Genomic DNA, 26,903 nt, shown 5'->3' with positions numbered 1-26,903 from the left:
CTTTCACAGTTAAACTTCTACAGTCCATTGGAAAAATCACATGTTCTCAGGGCCTCCCTGGTGATGCAAGGGGTTAAGACGCAAACTATGAAGCTGTCCGCAGCCAATGCAGCATGAGTTCTATCCCCAGCCACATAGCTCAGCAGACCTCTCCTGACACGCCCTCTGCCCCCCTCAAAAGTGTAATTCAGTCAGTCTGCCTGTTCTGTTCCCCACTCTGTCTCTAGTGAATCCTCTCACCACCCGCAACTCTGGCCTCTACTCCAGTTCTTGTATGCATAAATCAATCAATCTTTTTAAAAAATCACATGCCCTTAAAAAATCATAGCAATTACAATAACAATTGTTATTTCTACTGAGTGCTTCCTGTGTCCTGGCAAATACACATTATGTCACTCAATCCTCACAGCGATCCTGTGATATCATTATTATCATTTCCATTTCACAGAAGAGCAAAGAAAAGCTCTAAGTTGTTAAATAACTTGCCTAGTTAAAAGTTAGGATTCATTTTTAACACCCCCCCACACACACACACATTATTTAATCTTCAAATTATCTCTGATTTCATCTCTTGTAATTTTGATTATCTACTTTTCTTGCAGGACAATAGAAAATATGAAAGTATGACATAATGGAGACTGAGGCATGACCACTTTGAACAGCTAAGGCAAACAGCATACAAGCAATGGCTGTACTAACAGTTGTCTACCTATTATATACTGCCCCTCTTTTCTTATCAACTTGACCTCACTGAAGGTTCCTCTGTATTGAGTACCAGACGTGAGATATACTTTCTGGAACTCCCTGACAAATTGACCCCAGGACATGGTTTTGGTGAAGAAAGGACTCTGCTAGGAGCTCTTAGAAATTTTTTTTCTTCTCTAGCAATGGAAAGATACGATTGGAACAACTCCTGTTCTCTGTTTCTCCTTGTTGTAAAAGTGGGTGTGATATCTGGAGCTTTGGCATCCATCTTGTGATCATGAAGAAACATCCACAGGAAAAAACAAAAAATAGCAGATGTGCTGCTCCTCAATGAAAGGTAGCAGTGGCCACTCCAGTCTTGACTGAGGTCATTACTACAGTCATTCCTAAATGACAGAGATAACAGAGCAATAAAAATATAACTCATCTCTGCATTGTATCCTTTCTGTTGCCTTGGTGAATCATTCCCAAAGCTCAAAATGCCAAACTCTAATATTTCATATTTCATATATATATACACACATACATACATACACACACGCACAATTAACCCAGTCAAGCCTTTATTAAAATCAGGTATCCGGGCCTCCCTGGTGGCACAGCAATTGAGCGCTGGGTTGTGAAACTGCCCGTAGCCTCTGCAGCGCCGGTTCAATCCCTGGCCACTGGGCGAGGGTCCCACTAGTGACTTGGTGGCATTCCTGTGACAAGGGAAAGCAGTTATAAGCCAATAAGAGGAAACTCACTGGTGGCAGGGGTTAACTCTCAGTGCTATCACCACTGTGGAGCTGACTCTCGGGGCACAGCAGACCTCTTCTGTCTGACCTGCTGCTCCCCTCAGCAGTGTATTTCAATAGATTTGCCTGTTCTGCTCCCCACTCTGTCTTTGGTGAATCCTCTTACTACCCCTGCACCTCTGGCCTACACCCCAGTTCTTTTATGCAAAAATAAATCTTTAAAAAAATAAAAAATATGCCAGCAAGGGCCACCAACTTTTGAGGTGGCAGCTATCTCTGTGTCCCTTTTGTGGGCCTGGTTCAACAAGCTCTCCTGATCCACAAGGAATAGGCACATTTATACAAAATGTCACCTCTACGAAGGAATGAAGTGACAGGATTATTATTTTAAATGGTTTGAGGTCATGCCATCCCCGATTTCATTAGCTCCAACTCTTGGGAATTTATCTTCCAATTTCTATGGCATCTGCAGAAGTGAGGTGAAATCCACACACACTGTTCTTTTCACTAAGGCAAGTTATGTACAAATGCATAGACACTTTGGTTTTATGATCTGCAGAAAAATGGCCCTCTGAATGTGCTCTGCCTGAGTGCCTAGGATATGTCCATATGGTGAGATTATTCTAAGTCCCCAGGTAGGTGAGTATAATCACATGAGCTCTGAAAATCAGAAGAGGGGAAAAGAGGAAATCAGAGAGATGAGTCATAAGGGGAGACCAAAAGATTATAAGCACAAGGAAAATTCTCCCCCATGGTCTGAGAAATGCAGATTCTAAGAGCTGCAAGTGGCACCCGTCCAACAGCTCGCAACCATGCAGACAGGCTTTTAGCAACCACCTGAGAAGTCCAGAAGCAGATTCTCTCCAAGATAATAGCCCAGACTTGCCACATACTAACTGTGACCTCATGAGACTCTGAATAGACAGCCCAACCGAGTCAAACTGTGTCCAGACTTCTGACCCAGGCAATAGCAAGATAATAAATGGATGTTGTTTCAAGTCATGACATTTATGGTAATGTGTTACTGCAGCAATTGGAAATGGATTCAGGATTTATTCCATTAACCCAGAACATTGAAGTACCAGCAATGGTGAGCTTTATTTCCACAAATTCACCAAATATCTGTTTTTATTTTTTTTGTTTTGTTTTGTTTTCAGGTATATGACAATTTTTAAAATTTTTAGTGAGATGACATTGGTTTACATTATTTTTCTGTATTTTGGAAGTACAGTATCCCTCCCCTTCAGGAATTGTTACCACAGCACACCCAAGACCAAAGCACCCACAGTTGCTCACCATAGTCCATTGTGCTCACTGCCCACTTTGCTCTCACCCCTCCTCCCACCCACCCCTCTTGATGCCTCAGTTGTATGGTTAGCTTCCGAGGGTTAGTTTTTAAATTTGGCTTTATATGATGCTTTGTTTGGTTTCTCTATATTCCATTTATACGTGATAACATTCAATACTCTTCTTTCTCCTTCTGACTTATTCCAAGTTGGTAAAGAAGAAATAAAGCTATGATTACTTGCAGATTAAATGAAAACATACAGGGAGAACCCTAAAGATTCCACTGAGTAACTAACCAAAACAAGAAGTAGTTCAGCAAAGTGGCAGGTTATAAAAATCTATACAAAAATCAGTTGCCGGGCCTCCCAGGTGGCACAGCAGTTGAGCGCTGGGCTGAGAAGTTGCCAGCAGCCTCTGCAGCGCCAGTTCGATCCCCAGCCGCCAGGTGAGGGTCCCACATGGCGGGCAGACCTCTCCTGCCACACCCGCTGCTCCCCTCAGCAGTGTATTTCGTCAGTCTGCCTGTTCTGTTCCCTGCTCTGGCTCTGGTGAATTCTCTCACCCTCCCTGCTTCTGACTGTACCCAGTACTTGTATAAATAAATAAATTTTGAAAAAAAATCAGTTGTTTTCCTACATGTAAACAATGAGTTAGAAGGGGAAGAAATTAAGAAAACAATACCATTTACAATCACACTAGGGAAAAAAAAATACCTAGGATTAAACACTATCTACTTTTGGAGTACTCATCTACTGTGGTCAGGCACCTGGAGGGGACCCTGATAAGAAATAAGCCCACAGTGATTAGCAAAGAAAGGCATCTTACCCAGCACATTCAGCCCACACAATCAAAGCTGATATAAATGCACATGTAAGAGGAAGTGTGTAGGGTAAATATTTGTCAGGCTTTTCTGCCCTCCCACCATTAGGATTGATGATGGATCCCTGCGGTCCTGAATGCATGCCTGATGGCGGGCACCTGGAGTGGGGTGTGAGAATGCATAGATGGGTACACCTGGGCTGAGAGACTGGGCTCATAAGGGCAGCATCATGGGATGCCAGAGGACCAGACCACCAGAAGGAGAACAAGAAAGAGAACAAGAGCAGAACCAGCAGAGACCATGAGAATGCCAGAGAGCCCAGTGAGAGTGAAGACTTGCTGGGGGCTGGAAGGCCTGCACCCCTGCCTGCCGTGTGCCTGGTAAAATCCCAATAAAAGCCTGCAAAACCCACGGAGGGCTCCTAGGACTCCTCCTTCACCTGTCTGCATAGAATCATAGAAAACCTGCACTGTGCCCTTCCTGCTTCTACAAGGTGCAATGTGTACAATGGGGGGAGGAACGTGGCACTAAGAGAGCCCAGGGCAGAGTTTTTGGTGGGGGGTGTCCATGAAGACATCACTGAGATAGCAACTGTGAAGCTGAGACCTTCAGCACAGGGAGAAAGGATATGGAAATCAGCAAAGATTGAAGTGGAAGGGAAGATAAGGAGAGTAAGAACATGAAGATGTTGGCATAGTGAGGTAGGCAATGGCTAGAAATGGGGAGTTTATGGACCATTCCAAGGATTCTCCATAAAGAAAATGAAAGCATCATTCTTCAAAGGATTAGTCAAGTAATGCAAATGAACTATTTGATTCCTGATTACAGACACTATGAGATGCATGAGCTGGTCTGCGGGCTGTCTGTATGAGCAGCGGGCTTCACCGCTATATGACTCAGGAAACAAAGCTTAGGACATGCTCTGCCACCCAAGACCAATGGCAGATTTTGAAAAGCCTTAGACTTGGCATAAAACTGAGAGGTGCACACAAAGTGATTTATTCTCTCCAATTATCAGTAGACATCTATAAAGTAGAAATGATTATTTTAATGCAAAGAGGAGACAATAAATATTTGCTGAGGAAATGAGTCAATTGCTGCCCTCCTTGACCCAAGATACACTGAGAACCAAGTAGGTGAATGAGTTTTAAAAATGGAGCACATTTCACAAATGTGAATAATTATAGTGATGATTAAGCTAACAACGTCTTCATAGAAGGAGAGATTGCTTAAGGCTTTTAAAGAGAGACCTAAGAATGATGTTAATGATACACACAAATGGACTGGAACAGATCTGAGGGGAAGGTCATGGGATTTCCGCCTAGGGATACACTTCAGCCTAGAATAGCAGCCACATGCCAGGGGCAGATGAGGGGGGATTAGCAGGACATGGATTTGTCTGGAGTTGTCTGTCCACTTGCTCTAACCAGAACAGCACAAGGACTCCCATAATTGATGTAACAGGTGCTGTCATCAGAGCTAAAATCCACCCCAAATTGCAATCAGTACAAATTTGACATTCTTTGAAAACATGTTTGTGTGTTTGCCAGAACCCTCCCTTGGGAACATGAGAAAATGGTGTTTCTCTGGGGGTTGCTTTTTTAGCGTCTTCATTCTGACCAAGGCTTCCACCCTGAGGAGATGCATCTCAAAGAGAGAATAACATAGTGTGAAAAGCATGAGCATAGGGCCCAAGAGACCTGGGTCTGAGCTGCAGCCCTGCCAGTTGGCAGTTTGCTCATCAGTAAATGAAGAATAGTAAAATGCTGGACTTTATGCACTGCCTCCTACCTAAAAACACTTGGAAAACACTATTATACTCAGGGCTATTGCTATTTTTCCCTAAAGCGATACCAATTTACAACACAGTATATGACTTGGGAAATCCAATCACAACTTAGAGGCAGGTCACTGCACTGCCCCAAAGACCAAGCCCTCCCCGAAGTCCCCCATCCTAGACCATAAGGCCCAAGCTTATACCCAACCCCACCTTCCCTTCCCCTCTAACAGCCTCAATCCTGCAGTCAAATCTCTAGGTTTGTTTTGGTTCAGTTTCATCAGTTCCTTTGCGTTGTTATTGATGATTGTTTTCTCTGTATCCCACATGACTGACGTTATCTCAGATCTGCCTTTCCCTCTGATTTATTTCACTCAGCGCTACTGAGGATCCATATCACCTGTGTGAACCAATGGGGGAATTACAAGCAGCTTCTCCCTAATTTTTCAGCAGCCCATTTCTTTTCTCCCTTCTACTAAGAGAGAAAATCCAAATGAAAGGAAAGCTGCCTGCCATAGATTGTCTCGCAGCCCCAGTGGTTCTCCTTGGGGGCAGGGGCTGGATGTTAGTCCAAGGCACAAAGGAAACAGCCAAGTTCAGGGCTGTGTTAAGTACAGAGAGCAATGTATTTTCCATTGCACAGCCCAGTCTCAGTGGCTGACTTTGATCATAATTTCAATAACAACTCCCTCCCGCCTACCTCCCAGAAAGGAGCTACTGAGCTCTTCATGTGCAGCATCAGAGCCGAGGCCTCAAAGCCAAGCCTGGAGTTCAGACTCATGGTAATTAGGGCTCTAGATTGACTCTGCTGGCCGGGACAGCCTGCCAAAGAAATCCTTATCACAGGAGAGCATTAATTACACATGAAATGACAGAGCAGATGTGCCGGGAACCACGTCACCTAGAGAGAGGGATGGCCAGAGGAGGGCTGGGTTCCGATCTGGCCTCTAGGAACTGGCCCCACCAGTATATACATCAGTCTACTGGGACTGGAAAAGTGTTTTCAGTGTCCAAATAGATTTATGTTGGTTTCCTCCACAGAAAGCTGAAATACTACAAATGCAATTACTGAGAACTTTCTAGGGCTTGAGTTAGTTACTCATCAAAGCAAGAAGTTCTTCAAATTCTGCTTTCCTTTCATTCATTCAAATATCACAAACTGAGAATGGACACGTATCCGTATCAGACACAAAGCTGGATACAGAGAAACAGACAAGCCCTGCACTCATGCCACAATCAGCCTGAAGGGAAACCAAAACCCAACAGAAAATCACACACAATGAATGGATCCATGCGCACCCCTCCTTCCGTGTAGTCAACCAGTAACATCATGTGGGTTAGAATAGCCATGCACTTTGGGGTCTGCTCTGGGCCTCTGTTTCCCCAGGTGATACCAATCAAGACTGCTGGTTCCTACAAAGGATCATTCTTCTTTCTCAGCTTCCAGAGATGCAATCCCTGCTCACCCAGCACAGGGTACTGACATCTCAGGAAGTAATTTTTGTGAGTGTCTGGCTTTCTTGGGAGAATTACTTTTGCAGGCTCCCACCAAACATGAACAAGTTGTTGTTGTTGTTTTTTCCTGCAAATAGGAGTAAGCTTGGGACTCTAACTTTTAAAATATGCAAAGAAGGGAGCTACAAAGATAGTGGCACACTATGTAGTCCATGCACAATAACAGGAATTCTTTCCTTGTCTCCATCAGTCATCATCCCCAGGGGTACTGTGATATCCTCTTGTCTGAGCCAGCCCCTGTGCCTACCAGCACCATCAGGGTGGGAGTTAGGATTTATTCCCTTCTGCTGTCAAGAGAACTGAAAGGTTCCCTGAAAATTTCCTTCATGAACCAGCCTACAGCCCATGATTGGTCTGGGTAGACCTGTGTAGTGCAACCAACCCATGCCGGGTTGGTTCATTACCGGTTCTAGCAGCCATGTTGTCTTCATGCTCTTTGTTGTCGCCATACTCCGTTGTGCTCTGTCACTCTCCACTGCACTCCTCCATCCTCGGCACCGCACCACCACACCACACTCTGCTGCACCACCCTTATAAGCCCAATCTCTCAGCCCAGGTGTACCCACTTGCGCATGCCCACACCCTACTCCAGGTGCCCGCCATGCATTCAGGACCGCAAGGATCTTTCATTAATCCTAATGGGAGGGCAGAAAAGCCTGATACTTTACTTACCCTACAGCCTGTAACAAGCCAGTTTCCTAGAGGTCACTCTAGCTTCTCAGTCCCCCAGAGGTCAGCAGAGGCTTCTTTGAAACTACATCTCAGCCCAGTGTCTCCTTCTGCTCTACTTTTTCTTTCCTTTCCAAAGTATTCACCCTACCACCCTCTTTGAATCAAGTGCTGTGTACCAACCTCCATCTCAGTTGTTTCCAGGAAATTTTCATGAACAATAGACTCGGGAGAGTGGTATGGGTTTGCTGGTGAATCCATTTTATTCCTCATGCACAAGCTGTATCAGGCACTAACTTCCCTTAAGGAGCTCTACTATAGAATGCAAACCCTATGCAGAGTAGACACATATCTACCGAGCCTGTGGCACAAGTCATCATGCCAAAGAGTGTGACCCTTAATATCCAAGGTAGTTGCAGCAACCCATCATTGGACCATCTATTGTTGAGTCCATTTGCACAGACAAGAGAGTTAAAATCCTGGGAGAATCCAGCATCACAAGTTTCTTGCATTCAAAAATCACATGGCAGCATTTCCAGCCTGGCTATGAACACTGCATGTCTAAGAAGACACAAATTCCCAAGGGGACACTGTAATGGAATGAGGACAAGGCCAGCTTTGTGATCAAAGGGGTCATCTGAGAGGCCAGTTTTTAACCAGGTCTAGAAACATTGATTTTCTTGCTGTAAACACACCATCTTTCCAGGCAGCTCAACAGCTCCATCATTTCTCACTTTAACTCTTTTTGACTAACTCCAAAGTTTTTTCCCATCGCCTTTGAAGAAATACTTCTGCTCCTGAAGAGTACTTTTGTAAAATAACATAAAGAACTTATATTTATTAGTTTGGAGACTAACCATATCTATGGCTTTAGAGCTTAATTAAGAGGCAGTCTGCATGAAAGGCCAAGGTTGATATTTATACCTAGCAAGGGCTAAATACAGACAAGGGAGCAAGATCTACATGAACATGTGAGTTAGACCTGGAAGCCAGCAGTCAATACAGATGTCCTTGGCGTGATATGCCCTTTCTGTGATAACTCTGTATCATCTTGCTTGCTTAAAGGGACTCCACTGACACACTCATCACAAAGATGTTCATCATAGTTTGTGTTTTCATTAGTTCAAAGGCTGTGATCAGTCAGGGATTCTTGAACCGTGTTCCTTCCTCTCCACCCATCCCTCTATTCCCCAATTCCTGTTCTCTAGTATAATGCTGATATAGCAAATTCTACGTGACATTCAACAAACATCTTTCACTATAGCATTGAGGAGAAAAAACTCACCAGCATTGAACAAAAAGCCATGGTTTGGTTGAGGACGTGGTTTGTCACCTGTCTTGCATAAAGTCACAGTTTCCAAGAACCTGTCTATGACACTGAGTTCTCACTGCACCTGAGCCCCAGTTCACCCAGACCTACTGACTCAGAATCTTTTTCTAGAGGTTCTTTTCTAGATACCTTGGACTCTGCATTTTGAGTGATCACAATTGATTTGTAGATACAATAATGTTTTATAACTAATCATTTTGACAAGTGAACTCACAATAGAAATCCCCAAATACAAATCAACTACACATCTGTTCTTTTTACAGCTATGTGCACCCCAACACTTTAGATGGGGCAATGCAAGCCCATGGACACATCCATTTTGACATTGAGTTTTTCGTTTCTTACTTCTCTGGCTTGTTTGGCTCCACTCCTTGACTTCTAGTAGTAACCTGAACTACCTTTCCTGATGAAAACAGTCCAGGGGCCTCCCTGGTGCTGCAAGGGTAAAAGACAACACTATCAAATTATCGCCATCCACTCCAGCATGAGTTTGATCCCCAGCCAGCCTGGGAGGTGACCCACATGGCACAGCAGACCTCTCCTGACTTGCTTGCTGCTCCCCTCAGCAGTGTATTACAGTAGATCTGCCTGTTCTGCTCCCCACTCTGTCACTGGTGAATCCTCTCACCCCCTGCACCTCTGGCATAAACCCCAGTTCTGCTATGCATAAATAAATAAATCTTTAAAAAATAAAGAAAATACTCAATTTTCCACTCTGGGGTATGCTTCCCATCCTTGGCATTTATCCATCTGACATAGGTAAGAGACCAACTCAGGCCTGAGTTCTCTTTCTATCCAGCCATCAACCACATCATTAATTACAGGAAAATACATTCATTCACTCCTCTTGTGCTCCTTCAGTTATTCCATATAGATAAATTGAATATCCATTACATGCCAGGCACTGTATTCTGCCCTGGGGTTACAGCAATAATGAAAATAGATTTGAGACTTGAGACATGGTGTTTGTATTCTAGCAAACTCTAAAGAGTTTACATAATTGTTTAATTAAACTTCATTAGTCCTGTGAAGAGTGGTGGCAGATTTCTTTGAGGAGAATAGAGAAGTATATCTACTTAAGTTTACAGGGGACAGGAATGTTTCTCCAAAGAAATAATACTTGCTATGAAGGCTGAACAGTGAACAGAAGTCAACCACTTGGCCAAGAGTTCGAGGTGTCTGTGCATCGGGGGTGGAGGTGATGCTGAGATTTTCAACTCCTGCCTGGGTGGAGAAAAGGAAGCAGAGAGCGCACCAGAGGCAGTGACATGGGGGGACAGTGGTGACTGTGAAGAGGAGAGGTGGCAGAGGGGGAGAAACCTGGCAAATTTAGGAGGATTTAGCAATTCATATCAATATGGGGTGAGAGAGAAGGTGATGTCTGGAGGAGGCTCAGAGAAATGGGTGCTTTGCTTTGCCCTGAGTCCCTGTGGACCCTGAATCATGGCAGCTCTCCTGAGAAGGACAAACTCCCAGACACTAAGTGAGGGGACACATTCCATTAGCCTCTTCGGTTTATCTACAACAGCAAGAACATGAGTACTCACCACGCGGGGATCCAGGGATAGTTAAGTGAGTCGACAGAAGTCAGGTTCTGAGCACGTGCCGTCATCCATCAGCCACTGTGGCCTGGACCACGTCCTGCGCTGCCTCCTGTGCGGAAAAGCAGGTGATGAAAGGAGGGCCCCGGAGTATTACCAAGGACTTTGAATCCTACTATCCAAGTTTCCCCTATGAATATGTCTTTATATTCACATTCATGTTATATTCAGTCAAATGATACCCTATTTATGTTTTGGATGAATCAATGAAAAAAAGCAAAAAAAAAAATAAATGTTTAATAAAATTTGGTTTCAAAACGTAATTGATTAATACTTCAGTTTAATAAAAGTAAAAAAAGTAAAAAATTCAACAGTATTACTATTAAATTAATATTAGGAATAACTACTTAATCATAAAATGTTTACCATTATGTCATTTCTGTCATTTTAGTTCTATTATTTCAAATATCTTTCTAGTTCTAGAAAGACACTCTAACACTCCCAGATTAATAAATATTTACAACGTGCTTCAGTCCTATTTTTAAAGGCAGACAATGGCAGTGACAGACAATGGCCCACTCCATTGACTTCCGGTTCTTCCCTTCACAGAAGTAGAACCAATATTCTGAAATTGGTATGTATCTCTCTCTGACAGGTTAAAAAAACAAACATAATGGGGCCTCCCTGGTGGCATAAGGTGTTAAGACACAGCATTATGAAGCGATCCCCAGCCAGGGAGGTGACCCACATGGAACAGCAGACCTCTCCTGTCTCACCCACTGCTCCCCTCAGCAGTGTATTTCAGTCAGGCTGCCTTTTCTGCTCCCCACTCTGTCTCTGGTGAATCCTCTCACCGCTCCCCCTGACACACACACCCTTGGCATCTACCCCAGTTCTTTTATACATAAATAAATAAATCTTTTGGGCCTCCCCTGGTGGCGCAGTGGTTGAGTGCTGGTTTGTGAAGCTGCCTGCAGCCTCTGCAGCGCCAGTTGGATCCCCAGCCAAAGGGTGAGGGTCCCACATGGCGCACAGACCTCTCTGCCGCTCACTGCTCCCCTCAACAGTGTACTTCGTTAGTCTGCCTGTTCTGCTCTCCCCTGTGACTCTGGTGAATTCTCTCACCCTCCTGCGCTTCTGACTGTACCCAGTGCTTGTATAAGTAAATCAATAAATCTTCAAATAAATAAATAAATAAATAAATAAATAAATCTTTTTAGAAAATTGGGGGAAAAACCCAAAAACATTATAACACGTAATATTGCTGTGTATACTTAAAATTCTCTTACAAATAATATCATGCTGCAAATAAGTAGAATTTACCACAGGAAAAAAAGAATGATTTCAACATCTGAAAATGTAATGCTAGGATTTAGCACATAAACAGATTAATGAGGACATATCAAAATTATCTGGATATGGCAAAAGCATTTGATAAATATTCAACGTTATTCAGGATAAAACTCTCTTCATCTTGCTAATGGATAATGTTAGGCCAGGGTTTGCTGACCTGGACTTTATAGACAGTTTGGGCTAGAAAATTCTGTGTTGTGAGGAATTGAATGTGCAATGTAGGATGCTTAGCTTTAACACCTTCCTATTTGTGGCAGTCAAACACCACTCAGCTATTAAAAAAATAAAAGTAAAATCTTGACATTTGTGACAAAATGCATGGAACTGGAGGGAATAATGCTGAGTGAAGTTAAGTCAGAGTAGAAACACAAATATCAAGTGATTTCACTCATATGAGGAAAACAAAGAAACAAAGCAAAGGAATGAGCAAAACTAAATGAAACAGACCCTACAATTCTGACTGTAGATCTGAGGCCACCAGACGAGATGGTGGACCATGGAACATAAAGGGGACACAGGAACCCATGAGTTGTGGTGGGGACTCTGGGGGCTATGGTGGCAGACATGGTATGGTGACATACACTGAAGAGGTGTGAACCTATAACCCTAAATTGGACAGTGTTGTCAACCAGTTTCACTACAATAAAAAGTAATACAACTAACAAAACAAAGCAAAAACGCTCCAGACATTGTCAAGTGCCCTGGAGGGGCCAAAGAGTTCTTGTCTGAGAGTCACTGTTTTAGGCCAGTTATTTAATCTCTGTATGACTCAGCTTTCTCATTTACAGAACAGAAAAAATAACAGGGTCAACATTATAGGGGATCTGTGCAATAAAATGACATAATGAGCTGATGATATTCACTGGCGGTTTCAAAATAAGCCCTCGATGCTAGTACTTTCTTGATGCTGTGGACAAGGGGATCATGGTGGTGACAGTGAAACAGATGTCAAAGGGCAGAAGGAGATGACTTGAAACACAAACTACTTTCCATTCCTAGGATTCCTTTCTCCAGGCCCCTCATGATTCATCCTAAAGGAGTCTGTTCATTTCCTCAAAGGTGGGGTGACACTGAAGAGATGCACAGAGACCAGCAGGAGGAATCAGTTTCCAGTGCTAGGGAGTGGGTTGTCTCTTGGCCATAAAAAAATAACGTTGGGGGGCCTTCCCTGGTGGCTCAGTGGTTGAGCGCTGGGCTGTGAAGCTGCCCACAGCCTCTGAAGTGCCAGTTCGATCCCCGGCCACTGGCGAGGGTCCCACAAGGCGCAGCACGCCCTGCCACACCCGCTGCTCCCCTCAGCAATGCACTTTGGTCCTTCTGCCTGTTCTGCTCCCCGCTCTGGCTCTGGTGAATTCTGTCACCCTTCCGCGCTTCTGACTGTGCCCAATGCTTGTATAAATAAATAAATAATTCTTTAAAAAAGTAACGTTGGGGATGATGTGAATTAGAGAAAACTTTCCACCATGGTCTAGAATAGATGTCCTGAGTTCTGCTGGAGGGTTGGAGGTAGGAGGGGCCAAGACAGAAGCTTCAGATCTGGAGAGCCCAGGGCATGGGGAGATGTGGCCATCTCCAGGTCTTCACTGTGTGGGGGGCCTCCCAGTGGGGCCTCTGACATTCCTACAAATATTTTGGAACCAGGCAAGTGCCCACATCCCACCTACTCTGTCCCCTTGATATGTTCTCATTGGGGTGTCCAGTAGCTGAGCTTCCAGGACATGACAGGTGGAGAACCCAACAGCACTTCCAGTATCTATGCACTTCCTGGGCTGGCTGGCTGTAGGGGCTCACCTGTCTGAGACCTGGACATTGTTGGATTCCCCATTCACTGTGATCTAAGGAACTACCTCTCCCGAACATCTGGATGCCCCTGACACTCTGGAGAAACAGAGTGCAGGAAAGAGAAGTTTCAGCCACTCCCACACATCACACTTAGACAGGACACAACAGAACCAGTGCAAGACCTCATGGTTGCATTATCATTTTGCAGTTGTTGCTTTTTAATCATCATCACTAATATTTGATGCAAACAAGTAATAGTAATTTGCCTGAGTCTCAATTTCCTCTATTGGATGTGAGCCCAAAAGTCACCCAGCTCTAAAATTTTATGACTTTACTCTCCCTACTTTTGCACAGATTAACCGTTCTTCATAAATATGTAGCAACTTCTTGAGAAATATTCAGATGTCATCAGTTTTAAGTCACGAAAGATTGAGATGTAAAAAGTAAAATAAAAATGAAAAGTTGGGTTACTTTAACAGACAGCATGAATTGACTGCTGCAGAGAACTTGCTTATAAAATGCCAAATAAATGGCAGTTTTACTCAGTTTTTATTCACCTCCCACACTTTCACCTGCTATGATTTTTAAATTGTGTCTGCACCTGAGACCACAGCGTACTGACATTAAAACAGATCACCCAGATTTTTACAATCAACAGGGAAATGAATGTCAGAAATTATAAAATAAGTGATCTTTAGGTAATGGCAATTTTAGGCATTACTTCTAATTTACAGATAAGGCAACTGAGGCTTTGAAAAGTCAAATAACTTGTCTCATATAACTATTAAGTGGGGAGGTCAGAATTCAAGGCCAGATCTGTAGGATTCAAAGTTTACACACATAATCTGAGAATAAGAAGTACAGATCTCATACATTTTATTCCATGTGCCATTTATAGTCATAGTTCCTCAGTAACTTGCAGATTTAGTTGAAAGGCCAAAAGCTAAGACATTCCTTTTCTCTCTCTCACCTGATCATTTTTATTCCAAATCCTTTCATTTAGAAAATCCGTCATCTATGACAAGTTTGCACTAAGCCTGCAAATTTATTTATTACAGTGAACTTTTGGATAGAACAAAAACATAAAACTTTCCAAGAAGTTAAGTTACACCTGTGTTGTTTAACTGACTCTCCCTTACAAAACTTCTTAGGGCAAAGCAAAATGCAAAGAGGACTATATTAAAAAATGAGTTATTCAATGTTCAGAACTAATTTTAAATGGCTAGAAAATGAGAAAATCTGTGCAAATATGCTATGGGTTATTAAATCCGGGTTTGGGCTGCACCGAAAGTGGGTGTGGGTAAATATCAGGCATAGAATGATAATGACTCAAGTCCAGCACACTCCTGTGTTGTCAAAGCTGCGCTCAGTATTTTAAACTTGCAATACTGTGCAATCAGACTGTTTCTGAGCTTATGCTGCAATAAAGCTAGAAATTAACAGAAAAAGACCAACACATCTGAATATATAATTTGAAAAAAATTATATGCCTTTGAGTATTTATGCAATTTGTAGACAGCCAATATTTTTTATTTCTATTTTTCTACACTGAAAAATAGCAGAATATAAAGGAAGGGCAATTAAAATTTCAAGTTGGCACCATCTTTAAAATAATATTTAAAATCATTTCTTCCTTGTGATTGATGATTTCTCTCAGTACATCACACATCGCTTCCCCTCTCTTGGAAGCATTCTCTTTCCGGGTTCCAAATTCTTTTGCTATTTCAGGGCTTTTGCTCATGCCTCATCCCAGTTTAAAGGGTAAACATTAATTCCAAAGAGCACCTGCACCCCTATGCTTATAGCAGCACTATTTACTATAAAAGCTAAGCTTTGAACCAACCCAAATGCCCAAAAATAGATGACTGGATCAAGAAGATGTGGTACATACACACAATGGAATATTACTCAGCAAACAAAAAATATAAACTCATGCATTTTGCAGCAACATGGATGGAGCTGGAAGGGATCATGTTCAGTGAAATAAGCCAGAAAGAAATAGAAAAATACCAGATGGTCTCACTCATAGCAGGAATCTAGGAATGCCTAAATAAGGGACCAGGATAAAGAATAACTATAAGAAAGAAAAAATCAAAATCAACAAACAACTATAAACCAGAGACACACTATTGTGGGAAGGGTGGGGAAAAGAGGGATTGGGGTCAAAATAAGGGGGGTGCAATTGTATGGGGAATATAAAAATAAAAAAATGTAAAAAAATAAAAATGAAAATAAATATTAGTGGTTAAAAAAAAGGGTAAGGCATAAATACCAAAACATAGTGAAGAGACAAATGACAAAGTGAGGGGAAAAGATGGACAACCCAGAGACAAATGCAAGATTCATATGTATAATCTAAAGAATTTCATCAAAATAAGAACAGCTAAAAACAAAAGCACAATGACCAACAATCAAACAAAAGGATTCTTGAGTTCACTATTCATCTGAGAAAGGCAAGTTAAAGTAGACTTTTAATTGCTTTATTTCTCAGATTCACAGGGATGAAATATGCACAGTAGCCAGTGCTGGTGAGAATGCAAGGAAACTGACACCCTTGTACACTGTGGCGAGTGGGTCACTTTGTAATCTCCCCCAAATCTTAAATGTCCCTACCTTCAAATAAATCAACACCATTTCTGGGTAATTTTCTTATGAAAAAGCTAAACATCTGCTTAAAGATCACACACATATGTTCAAGAGTACTTCAAGAGCACTTATAGTATTAAACATGTTTTGAAAAATTTGTAGTGCCACTACTAGGGGTTGTCTACAAGAATTATAAATCACTCTTTGGGGCCTCCCTGGTGGTGCAAGGGGTTAAGCACAGCATGTCAAGTAATCCTCAGCCTCTGCAGCATGAGTTTAATCCCCAACCAGGGAGCTACCCACATGGCACAGCAGACCTCTCCTGCCTCACCCGCTGCTCCCCTCAGCAGTGTATTTCAGTCAATAAACCTGTTCTGTTCCCCATTTTGTCTCTGGTGAATCCTCTCACCCCCTGCACCTCTGGCCTGTATCCCAGATCTTGTATGAACAAATAAATAAATATTTTTTTTTTTAAAATTGTAATTCACTCTTCAATGAAATACTACGCACTGAGAGTTACCAGGTAGATGTGGATGTACCAGGATGGAAAGTTCAATATATACTTTTGATAATACAACAAAAGTTGTCCAACACAATCACATTCTATTAATAATGATAATAATTGTTAATATTATAAAATTATAACCATTGCAAATGGTTACCAGAAAATGCCTGAAAGGATGTAAAATATTCTGCTAAAGGTGGATGTCTTTTACAGTTGTGAGTAAAGAAAAATTTCACTGTGAAATGTAAACATTCCTATTTGTTTATGTTTGATCATTAGCATGTATTATTCTTTCCTTCTACTAGAAAATGGCTAGAAAATATTTTTTAAAAGACCCAATGATCTAATCACGTCACTTCACTTCAAAAAGATCTGCGAATATGATAGAGCAAGTGACAGATGTATATTCCTGGAATGATTATTCTATAGCTAGGCAGATTCCAAAATTCTACGTAGGAGGAAATTTGGGGGCAGTCATCAATTAAAAGGTGAGTAACTGAACATGCTTTGACAGATGACTTTCTTTTTTAATGAGATTGAAGAACACAAGATTAGGAGATATTAAACTTGCTTTCATGACTCCCACACCACTCCCCAGGCTAGCAGTGTGAAGTCTCTGGGTAGACCCAGGTCAGCAGGAATCTAACCTGGAGGGTACTCAGCAGCTAGGAAAAACTCTCTGAGGAGAACTTTATCAGTATTTCTTCAGAAGATCAATGATTTACTTCCATGTTCCCCTCCTGACCCAGGATCTCAACTGCATCAGCAAAAATCGGCATGGTCTGTAGATTCACCACAGATCAGGCTTCCATCATGGACAAGATGTTAGGAAACTTTGGGCTGATATGAGGTAAAGATAGGCGAGAAAAATGCCTGGAAATTCTGCTTTAAAGAGCAGAGCATGGGGCCTCCCCAGTGGTGCAGCAGGTTGAGCGCAACATTGTGAAGCTGTCCACAGCCTCTGTAGCACCGGTTCAATTCCCGGCCGGCCAGGGAAATTCCCACATGACTAAGCAAACCTCTCCCGCCTCGCCCGCTATTCCCCTCAGCAGTGTATTTCAGTCCTTCTGCCTGCTCTGCTCCCTGCTCTGTCTCTAGTGAATTCTCTCACCCTCCTGCACCTCTGGCCTGTATCCCAGTGCTTGTATAAATAAATAAATCTTAAAAAGAAAAAAAAAAGAGCAGAGCGTGATATTCCTGAAATTAGGCAGAAGCAACCAGAATTCACTTGTCATCTTCTCTGTAGTGTGACTGCTAGTATTTGCGTCGAAACTCACATTAGTCACCTCCTCCAGGCCCTCGAAGCGGTGAGGATTACCCGAGTTGAATCTGATAAATACAGAGAGGAGAGCAGAACTGTGCTGCCAGACCAAGCTGGCCCACCAGGCACACACTGTGGGCAAGTCACCCCGGCAAACACGTACCCTCCACGCATTACACTTTCTCCCTTACTTTCCCGCCCTACAGAAATCCTGATAACAACTCACTACCTCAGCCATCCTCACTGCAAGGGGACCACCAGGGGACACTGATCTTTCCAACAAGATAGCAAAGAAGGGCCTCCCTGGTGGTGCAGGGGGTAAAGTATCAGCATTATCAAGCTATTGCCAGCCACTACACCATGAGTTCGATCCCCAGCCACAGAGCTACCCACATGGCACAGCAGAACTTTCATGTCTCGCCTGCTGCTCCCCTCAGCAACATATTTCAGTAGATCTGCCTGTTCTTCTCCCCACTCTGTCCCTGGTGAATCCTCTCACCCCCCTACAGATCTGACTTATACCCCAGTTCTTATATGCATTAAAAAAATAAATCCTTAGATGGGCGGAGCAACATGGCGGCGAGGAGACACTGCGAGTAAGATCTCCCATTAAAAAAAGTTAATAGGGAGGAAAAGCGGCAGGTCCCAGTGAGAACCGGGACACGGAAGATAAACGGGTGACGCCAGCAAACTACCCGAAGAAGAAAGTGGCCATAAAAGAGGACTAGAAGGGAGGGAAGCGCAGAACCCTGCTCCCCTCCCCCGCCCACAGAGGCGGCACTCTCCGACCCGCAGAGAGGAGGAAAACAACACACTAAAACTACCCACAAGAACAAACTACGCAGCAAGCGGGACCGTGAGCGGAAAGGAACTTTTGCAGCCACCACACCCCGTGAACGGGAGCTGAGGCGAACCCTGCAGGATTCGCCGCGGCGAGCGAACGGCTCCGGGCGCCATTAGAGAAGAACAAAGACCCCGGGAGACGCGCACACAGCCCGGGCTGCCGGTAAGCTGGCGCGGGAAAGCGGCGCGCTCGGGGAGCTTGAAAAGCAAGTGCAGACCGGAATCGCGGCTGCCCAGGTACCCGCGCCTGCCTGCGACCTAGGCTTGCGGGGAGACGCACGGAGGTCCTCACTGAGGTGAAGGTCCCTCCCTGAGTGAGCAGGAACCAGGCACCCGGGCACGGGAGCAGTGCAAAAGGCGCCATTCCCGCGCCACTGAACTGGGCTACAGCCCACGTCCTGGAACTGAGGGCTTTGAACTGAGACCCGGGGCACGAAAATTCGGGGCGTGGGTTCTCCACGACGGTGGGGCACAAAGCAGACACAGCACCCCAAAGCTGTTGAGGTGTACCCTACCATTCCTGCTCTGCTCCCTGTCCCACGGGGTTGGGGGGACGAAAAACAGCCCCCCAAGGACACTAGGAGAGATCTCTGGCGCCACCTAGTGACCAGGAAAAAAAAAGTCACTAACACCCCATAGAACAGGAAATTTCTTAAGACTGCTTGAAAAGGGCAGAAGGCTTCTGCAGTGGCCAGCCAGGAAGTTATTCCAAGCCAGGCCCCTTCCGACCAGTAGTCTGAGCCCACAGAGGGAGCAGGCACTCACGTCCGGGGCAGACCGGGGGCGCAGAAGAGTGTGCCTGAAACCGGAGGCGCAGGGACTGCATCCCGCTTCGCCATTTGAGAACAGGGACATTTCTTCAGTAAAAACTGCCTAAAACCAGCAGAAAGCTCCCCCAGAAGGCAGAGATGGCTCCTGGAAGAGCCAGAGGGGAGCGGAGAAGTTCACCCAAGATGCCAGTCAGTCCGAGCATCACAGTGTCCCAACGCATACGACAAATTAGAAAACAGACAGTAGGGAGTAGAAGAACCACACGCAACCTAACAACTCCTCAGGAAAGAAGCACACCACAAAAAGAAAACCACTCCCCAGATTGCAACGACAGCAACTTGGAAGAACTTCTGAGCCTTCCAGAAAGAGAATTTAAAATTGCCATGATTAAAAAAGTGATAGATCAGAAGAAGGAAATTGAGTCCCTAAAGAGGGAAAACAATGGTCAGAAGAATGAAATTGAGTCCCTAAAGAGGGAAGTAAAAGAAATGCAGGAGATCAAAGAATTAATGGAGGAACTAAAGAACTCCGGGAAAAGCAAGGAAAGCAGAATAGATGAAATGGAAGAACGAATAAGTTCTCTTGAAGACACAGAAATAAAAAGAACCAAAACAGAAAAGGAAAGAAAAGTACGAAGGAAAAAGAATGAAGAAAGACTTCGAGAACTATCTGACTCCATGAGGAAAGGAAATATAAGAGTTATAGGAATTCCAGAAGGAGAGGAGAGAGATGTAGGAACAGAGAAAATATTCCAGGAGATAATTGAAGAGAACTTCCCAAATGTGAAGAAGGAGCTGAAAATTGATATACAAGAAGCAAGAAGAACACCAAACTTCCACGACGAAAGGAAAAACACAGGAAGACACATAATAGTAAAGCTCCCAAGAATCCAGGACAAGGAAAAAATAATGAAGCTGACAAGAGGAAAGAAACAGATAACATTCAAAGGAAAACCAATCAGGCTGACATCAGACTTCTCTGAAGAAACACTACGGGCAAGGAGAGAGTGGAGGGACATAGTCAACAGACTCCAAGAAAACAGATGCCAACCAAGAATACTCTATCCCGCAAAGCTCTCTTTCCTCCATGAAGAAAGAATATGGACCTTCCCAGACAAAGAGAAACTCCGGAATTTCATTACGAATAAACCCCCACTCCAAAAAATACTACAAGGAATCCTAAAGCCAGAACCTCAGAGGGACGAATAACAACGAAAGAAGACCAAAAAAAAAAAAAGTTATTAAAAGAATAAATAAAATCAAAGGAAAGACAAACATAATGGCAAATACAGATGCTAACATATCAATATTAACTCTAAATGTAAATGGACTAAACTCTTCAATAAAAAGACACAGAGTTGCAGCCTGGATTAAGAAACAAAACCCAACCTTTTGCTGTCTCCAGGAAACACATTTAGCTACAAAAGATAAAAATAGGCTCAAAGTCAAAGGATGGAAAACAATCCTACAAGCAAATGGGCCAAAAAAGAAAGCAGGAACAGCTATACTTATATCAGATAAAACAGACTTCAAACTCAAAAAAATAATAAGAGACCCCAATGGTCACTACATTATGATTAAGGGGACAATACTTCAAGAAGAAATAACACTCATTAACATATACTCACCAAACGAAAGAGCACCAAAATATATCAGACAACTGTTGTCCTCTCTGAAAACAGACATCAGAGAAAACACATACGTAGTGGGAGACTTCAACACACCACTATCAACAATGGATAGATCAACAAGACAAAAAATAAGTAAAGAAACTAAAGCTCTAAATAAGGACCTAGAGCATTTGGGCTTAACAGACATCTATAGAACACTAAACCCAAAAAAAACGGAGTACACATTTTTCTCAAGCGCACACGGATCATTCTCCAGGATCGATCACATACTGGGGCACAAGACAAACATCAACAGATACACCAAGATTGAAATCATACCAACCATCTTTTCTGACCACGAAGGCATCAAACTAGAAATAAATCATAAAAAGAAGGCAAGGAACTATCCTACCTCATGGAGATTAAAAGCCACACTACTGGAAGACCACTGGACTAAGAGGAGATCAAAGAAGAAATTAAAAAATTCTTTGAATTGAATGACAAGGAGGACACCAATATCCTAAATGTATGGGATGCAGCAAAAGCAGTAATAAGAGGAAAATATATAGCAATAGAAGCTCACATCAAAAAACAAGAAAGAACTCAAAGAAACAACCTAATCTCGAAGCTCAAAGATCTAGAAAAAGAACAACAAAAAAACCACAAATCCAGTAGAAGAAAAGAAATAATAAAAACCAAAGCAGAAATAAATGAAATTGAAACTAAAAAAACAATCCAAAAGATCAATGAAACCAAGAGCTGGTTCTTTGAAAAAATAAATAAAATAGACAAACCCCTAGCCAGGCTCACAAAGGAAAAAAGGGAGAAAGCACAAATACACAGGATCATAAATGAAAGAGGAGAAATCACAACGGACACAGCAGAAATCAAAAGAATAATCAGTAACTACTATGAACAGTTATATGGAAACAAGTTCAACAATCTAGAGGAGATGGACAAATTCCTACAACTCTACAATCACCCAAAGCTAGATAAAGAAGAAATAGAACACCTAAACAGACCAATTACAAGCAGCGAAATTGAAATGGTAATCAAAAACCTCCCCAAAAACAAAAGCCCAGGACCTGATGGATTTACAAATGAATTCTACCAAACATTCAGAGACGAATTAGTGCCTATCCTTCACAAACTCTTCCAAAAAATTGAGAAGGAAGGGACAATACCAAACACGTTCTATGAAGCCAATATTACACTAATACCAAAACCGAATAAGGACAACACAAAAAAGGAAAACTATAGGCCAATCTCCCTAATGAACACTGATGCAAAAATCCTCAATAAAATTTTAGCTATCAGAATCCAACAATGTATCCATAAGATAATTCACCACGACCAAGTTGGATTCATTCCAGGGGCACAAGGATGGTTTAACATCCGAAAATCAATCAACGTTATCCAACACATCAACAAAAAGAAATATAAAAACCATATGATAATATCAATAGATGCTGAGAAAGCTTTCGACAAAGTGCAACACCCATTCATGATAAAAGCCCTTGAAATTCTTGGGATACAAGGAACATACCTCAACATCATAAAGGCCATCTATGACAAGCCAACAGCCAGTATCATTCTCAATGGTGAAAAGCTGAAAGCAATTCCATTAAGATCTGGAACAAGACAAGGATGTCCACTCTCACCACTGCTTTTCAATATAATACTGGAAGTCCTAGCCAGAGCAATAAGACAAGAGAAAGACATCCAAGGAATCCAAATAGGAAAAGAAGAAGTCAAACTATCACTATTTGCAGATGATATGATAATATACATAGAGAACCCCAAAATCTCCACAGAAAAACTAATTCAACTCATCGGTCAGTTCAGTAAAGTGGCAGGATACAAAATCAACATGCAAAAGTCAGTAGCCTTCCTATACACAAACAATAAATCTGAAGAAGAAGAAATCAAAAAAAACACCCCTTTTATTATTGAAACAAAAAAAATCAAATATTTGGGAATAAATCTAACAAAAGAGGTAAAGGACCTATACAAAGAAAACTATAAAACACTGTTAAAAGAAATAGAAGAAGACACAAAGAAATGGAAAGACATCCCCTGCTCATGGATTGGAAGAATAAACATTATTAAAATGGCCATCCTACCAAAAGCAATATACAGATTCAATGCTATTCCAATCAAAATCTCAATGGCATTCTTCAAAGAAATAGAACAATTATTGATGAAATTCATATGGAATCACCAAAAACCCCGAATAGCCAAAGCTCTACTGAAAAAAAAAGAAGGAAATGGAAACATCAAACTCCCAGACTTCAAACTATACTACAAAGCCATAATCATCAAAACTGCATGGTATTGGAACAAGAACAGACATACAGACCAATGGAATCGAATAGAAAATCCAGAAATAAACCCACAGATTTATGGTCAACTAATCTTTGACAAAGGAGCAAAGACTATGCATTGGAGCAAAGAAAGTTTGTTCAATAAATGGTGCTGGGAAAACTGGGTCGCTACATGCAAAAGAATGAAGCTTGACCACTACCTCACACCATACACAAAAATCAACTCAAAATGGATTAAAGAACTAGACATAAGACCTGAAACCATAAAATACATAGAAGGAAATATAGGCGAAACACTACGGGATTTGCACATCAAAGACATCTTTACAGACACATCACCCAAAGCAGTGATAGTGAAGGCAAAGATAAACAGCTGGGACTACATCAAATTAAAGAGCTTCTGCACAGCAAAAGAGACAATAACAAAAACAAAGAGAAACCCCACCAACTGGGAGAACATTTTTGCACCCAATACTAATGATAAAGGACTGATCACAAAAATCTGCAAAGAGCTGATGAGACTCAGCAACAACAAAGAAAATAATCCAGTCAAAAAATGGGCAGAAGAGCTAAAAAGAAACTTCTCTGAAGAGGAAATGCAAATGGCCAACAGACATATGAAAAAATGTTCAACATCACTTGCAATCAGGGAAATGCAAATCAAAACTACCATGAGATACCATCTCACACCAGTGAGAATGGCACATATTAAAAAAACTAGCAACAACAAATGTTGGCGAGGATGTGGAGAAAAAGGAACTCTTCTGCACTGTTGGTGGGAGTGCAAACTGGTCCAACCACTATGGAGAGCTGTGTGGAGATTTCTGGACCTACTAAACATAGAACTTCCATATGATCCAGCAATTCCACTCCTAGGTATTTACCCAAAGGACACAGAAACATCAATTCCAAAGAGCACCTGCACCCCTATGTTTTTTAGCAGCACTGTTTACAATAACTAAGCTTTGGAAACAACCCAAATGCCCAAAAGTAGATGACTGGATCAAGAAGATGTGGTACATATATACCATGGAATATTACTCAGCATTCAAAAAAGATAAACACATGCAATTTGCAGCAACATGGATGGCGCTGGAAGGGATCATGCTCAGCGAAATAAGCCAAAAAGAAAAAGAAAAATACCGGATGGTCTCACTCATAGCAGGAATCTAGAAAACTTAAATAAGGGACCAGGAAAATGAATATAAGAAAGTGAAAATCAAAATCAACAAAAAACTATGAACCAGAGACACTTTTTGGGGGGTCGGGGGCGGGAGGGGAAGGATTGGGGTCAGAATGGGGCGTTTGCAATTGTATGGGGGAATATAAAAATAAAATTTAAGATTAAAAAAATAATAATAAAATAAATCCTTAAAAAAAAAAAAAGGATGACAGAGAAATCTGTGGTGAATACTTTCTTTCCCAACAAGAGGGACAGATGGGCCAAGCACCTCTCCAACCTGCTTGCTCCTGCCTCGAAGGTGCACAAGCCACCCAGGAGGCCATGCCCAATCCCAGAGGAGAGGCTGAGACCATTGCAGAGACACTGGCCTCTACCAGGTACCAATCAGAGCCAGGAGCTGCCTCCTTCCACAGTGTCCTTATCATGCTGGAAATATCATCTCCTGTTTTTTGATGGCACCGTTTTAGGTGGCTGTTTCTTATTGCTACCAAAAGTCATTTCTAATACATATTAACCTCTCATGCATCAGTTTTCTGGATCTATAAAACAGGGACAGTAATGATGCCCTTCACACACATATGTATGCTTATATAAAAGCTGATATATTCACCTATTTTACATCACAGGTGGTCCTACCTGACAGCCTTATATTCTTACTATCCCTCATCACTTCCTCTTTCTTAACCACTTTGTGTTAAGAAAATAACACAATATCAGTTATCACAATATAATAAGTTATTTATCTTATTAGTTGTCCTCTGGCGCTCTCCACTAGAATGAACCCTCCAAAAAGCCCGACTTGATTGTGTTTATGGTTTTATCTCCAACATTCAGATTTGTAGTTAGCACATAAATCACATTTGATAAATAATTATCAACTAATGAATGAACAAATTGGTACATGTTAGATGTTTTGCATGCAAATGCCCTGACAAGTGATAGTGTCTTAGCTGTTGTTAAAGTAGAGTGATGTTTACTGCACAAACAACCCCTACTGGGTAGACAGCACCTGAGGCTGAGAGGTCATCGATGCTAAGACCTAGCCCACATCTGCACAGTTGTTCACAGCAACACCTTTTCTCACAAAAGCAAAATAACACAATTGAAATGTCCATCCATAGGTTAAACAAATTGCAGTGTATCCTTATTTTTGAAAAATGTGTTTCTCTGACAAAGGAAGACTGGGCTGATGGGTGGGATGGGGTGAAGACTAGGAGCCAAGAAGGCAAATGTTCTTTCTGCTGATTACTTATTGTGATGGGTTGTTCTACACAGAGACTGACACTCTTTGATTGGAGGCTCTGTATTGGGAGGATCTGAGCACCATGGTGTTATCCTAACCTACACTGTGTGTGTGTCCACATGTGCACATGAACACACATATGTGTCCTGAACAAAACAGCTTACAAATGCAATAGATGAAACCTTCATTTTTTTCAAAAGGAAAAACTTGTTAAAATGGAAAAACTGTAGGGCCTCTCCAGTGGCACAGCGGTTGAGCAATGGGCTGTGAAGCTGCCCACAGCCTCAGCAGCGCCAGTTAGATCCCCGGCCACCAGCAAGGGTCCCACGTGGTGCGCAGACCTCTCCTGCTGAGCCTGCTGCTCCCCTCAGCAGTATATTTGGTTGGTCTGCCTGTTCTATTCCCCGCTTTGGCTCTGGTGAATCCTCTTACCCTCCTGCGCTTCTGACTGTACCCAGTGTTTGTATAAATAAATAAATAAATAAATAAATAAATAAATAAATAAATAAATAAACAAACAAACCTTTAGAAAATAAAATAAAATAAAATAAAATGGAAAAACTGTAAAGGATCTTTGAGATGACCCAATCTGGCTTCCTCTTTTATCAAACAAATAATTGGTGAAAGTAAGTTAACCTGGCCACTCCTGGATGGATAGGACATGATACTCTTTAGAGTAACACACTTAAGAATAGAATAGAATATTGGTGGTCCACTGAGGGGGTGGGAGGGCAGGGTTGGACATGAGCTTATTTCACCCCATGACCACCCCAGGAGGAAAGTGGTGGTCAGCCCTGCTAGAAGGAAGCCAAAGGCAGCAGGCTAGCAGAGACCTCAGCAGTGCAGGCTTCAAGCCCAGGCTTTTCTGACTAATAACATCCCTATTCATCCCCCATCCTCACACCATGTCTTTGGCTTCATATGCTATAACAATTCCAACTGCCGTCCCTTGGCCATACTTAAATGCACGCTCATTTCCACTTTTATGGGAAAGGATCCAAACTTTAAATACCAAGAATTCTTTTATTTATGTTTTGTTTTTTTTTTTTAATTTTCACAGTT

The 26,903-nt window shown here is 42.2% G+C and overlaps 1 protein-coding gene across 3 annotated transcripts in view; it reads right to left on the bottom strand.

The window, feature by feature from the left end:
* The window catches only part of SGCD (sarcoglycan delta), a 925,354-nt gene that overhangs the window by 657,314 nt on the left and 241,137 nt on the right, over positions 1-26,903 (bottom strand). For all 3 annotated transcript variants that reach the window (XM_054691428.1, XM_054691429.1, XM_054691426.1), the window contains one exon: positions 10,388-10,493. The gene's annotated coding sequence lies outside the window, so the exon portion shown is untranslated. The remainder of the gene's footprint in view (positions 1-10,387; positions 10,494-26,903) is intronic.

This window comes from Talpa occidentalis, unplaced genomic scaffold (genome assembly GCF_014898055.3).
Source record: "Talpa occidentalis isolate TD23 unplaced genomic scaffold, MPIMG_talOcc4v2.1 talOcc4.9, whole genome shotgun sequence".
NCBI classification, from domain to species: Eukaryota; Metazoa; Chordata; class Mammalia; order Eulipotyphla; family Talpidae; genus Talpa; species Talpa occidentalis.
Note: the sequence above shows the minus strand (reverse complement) of the source record. Positions and strands in the feature narration are given on the sequence as shown.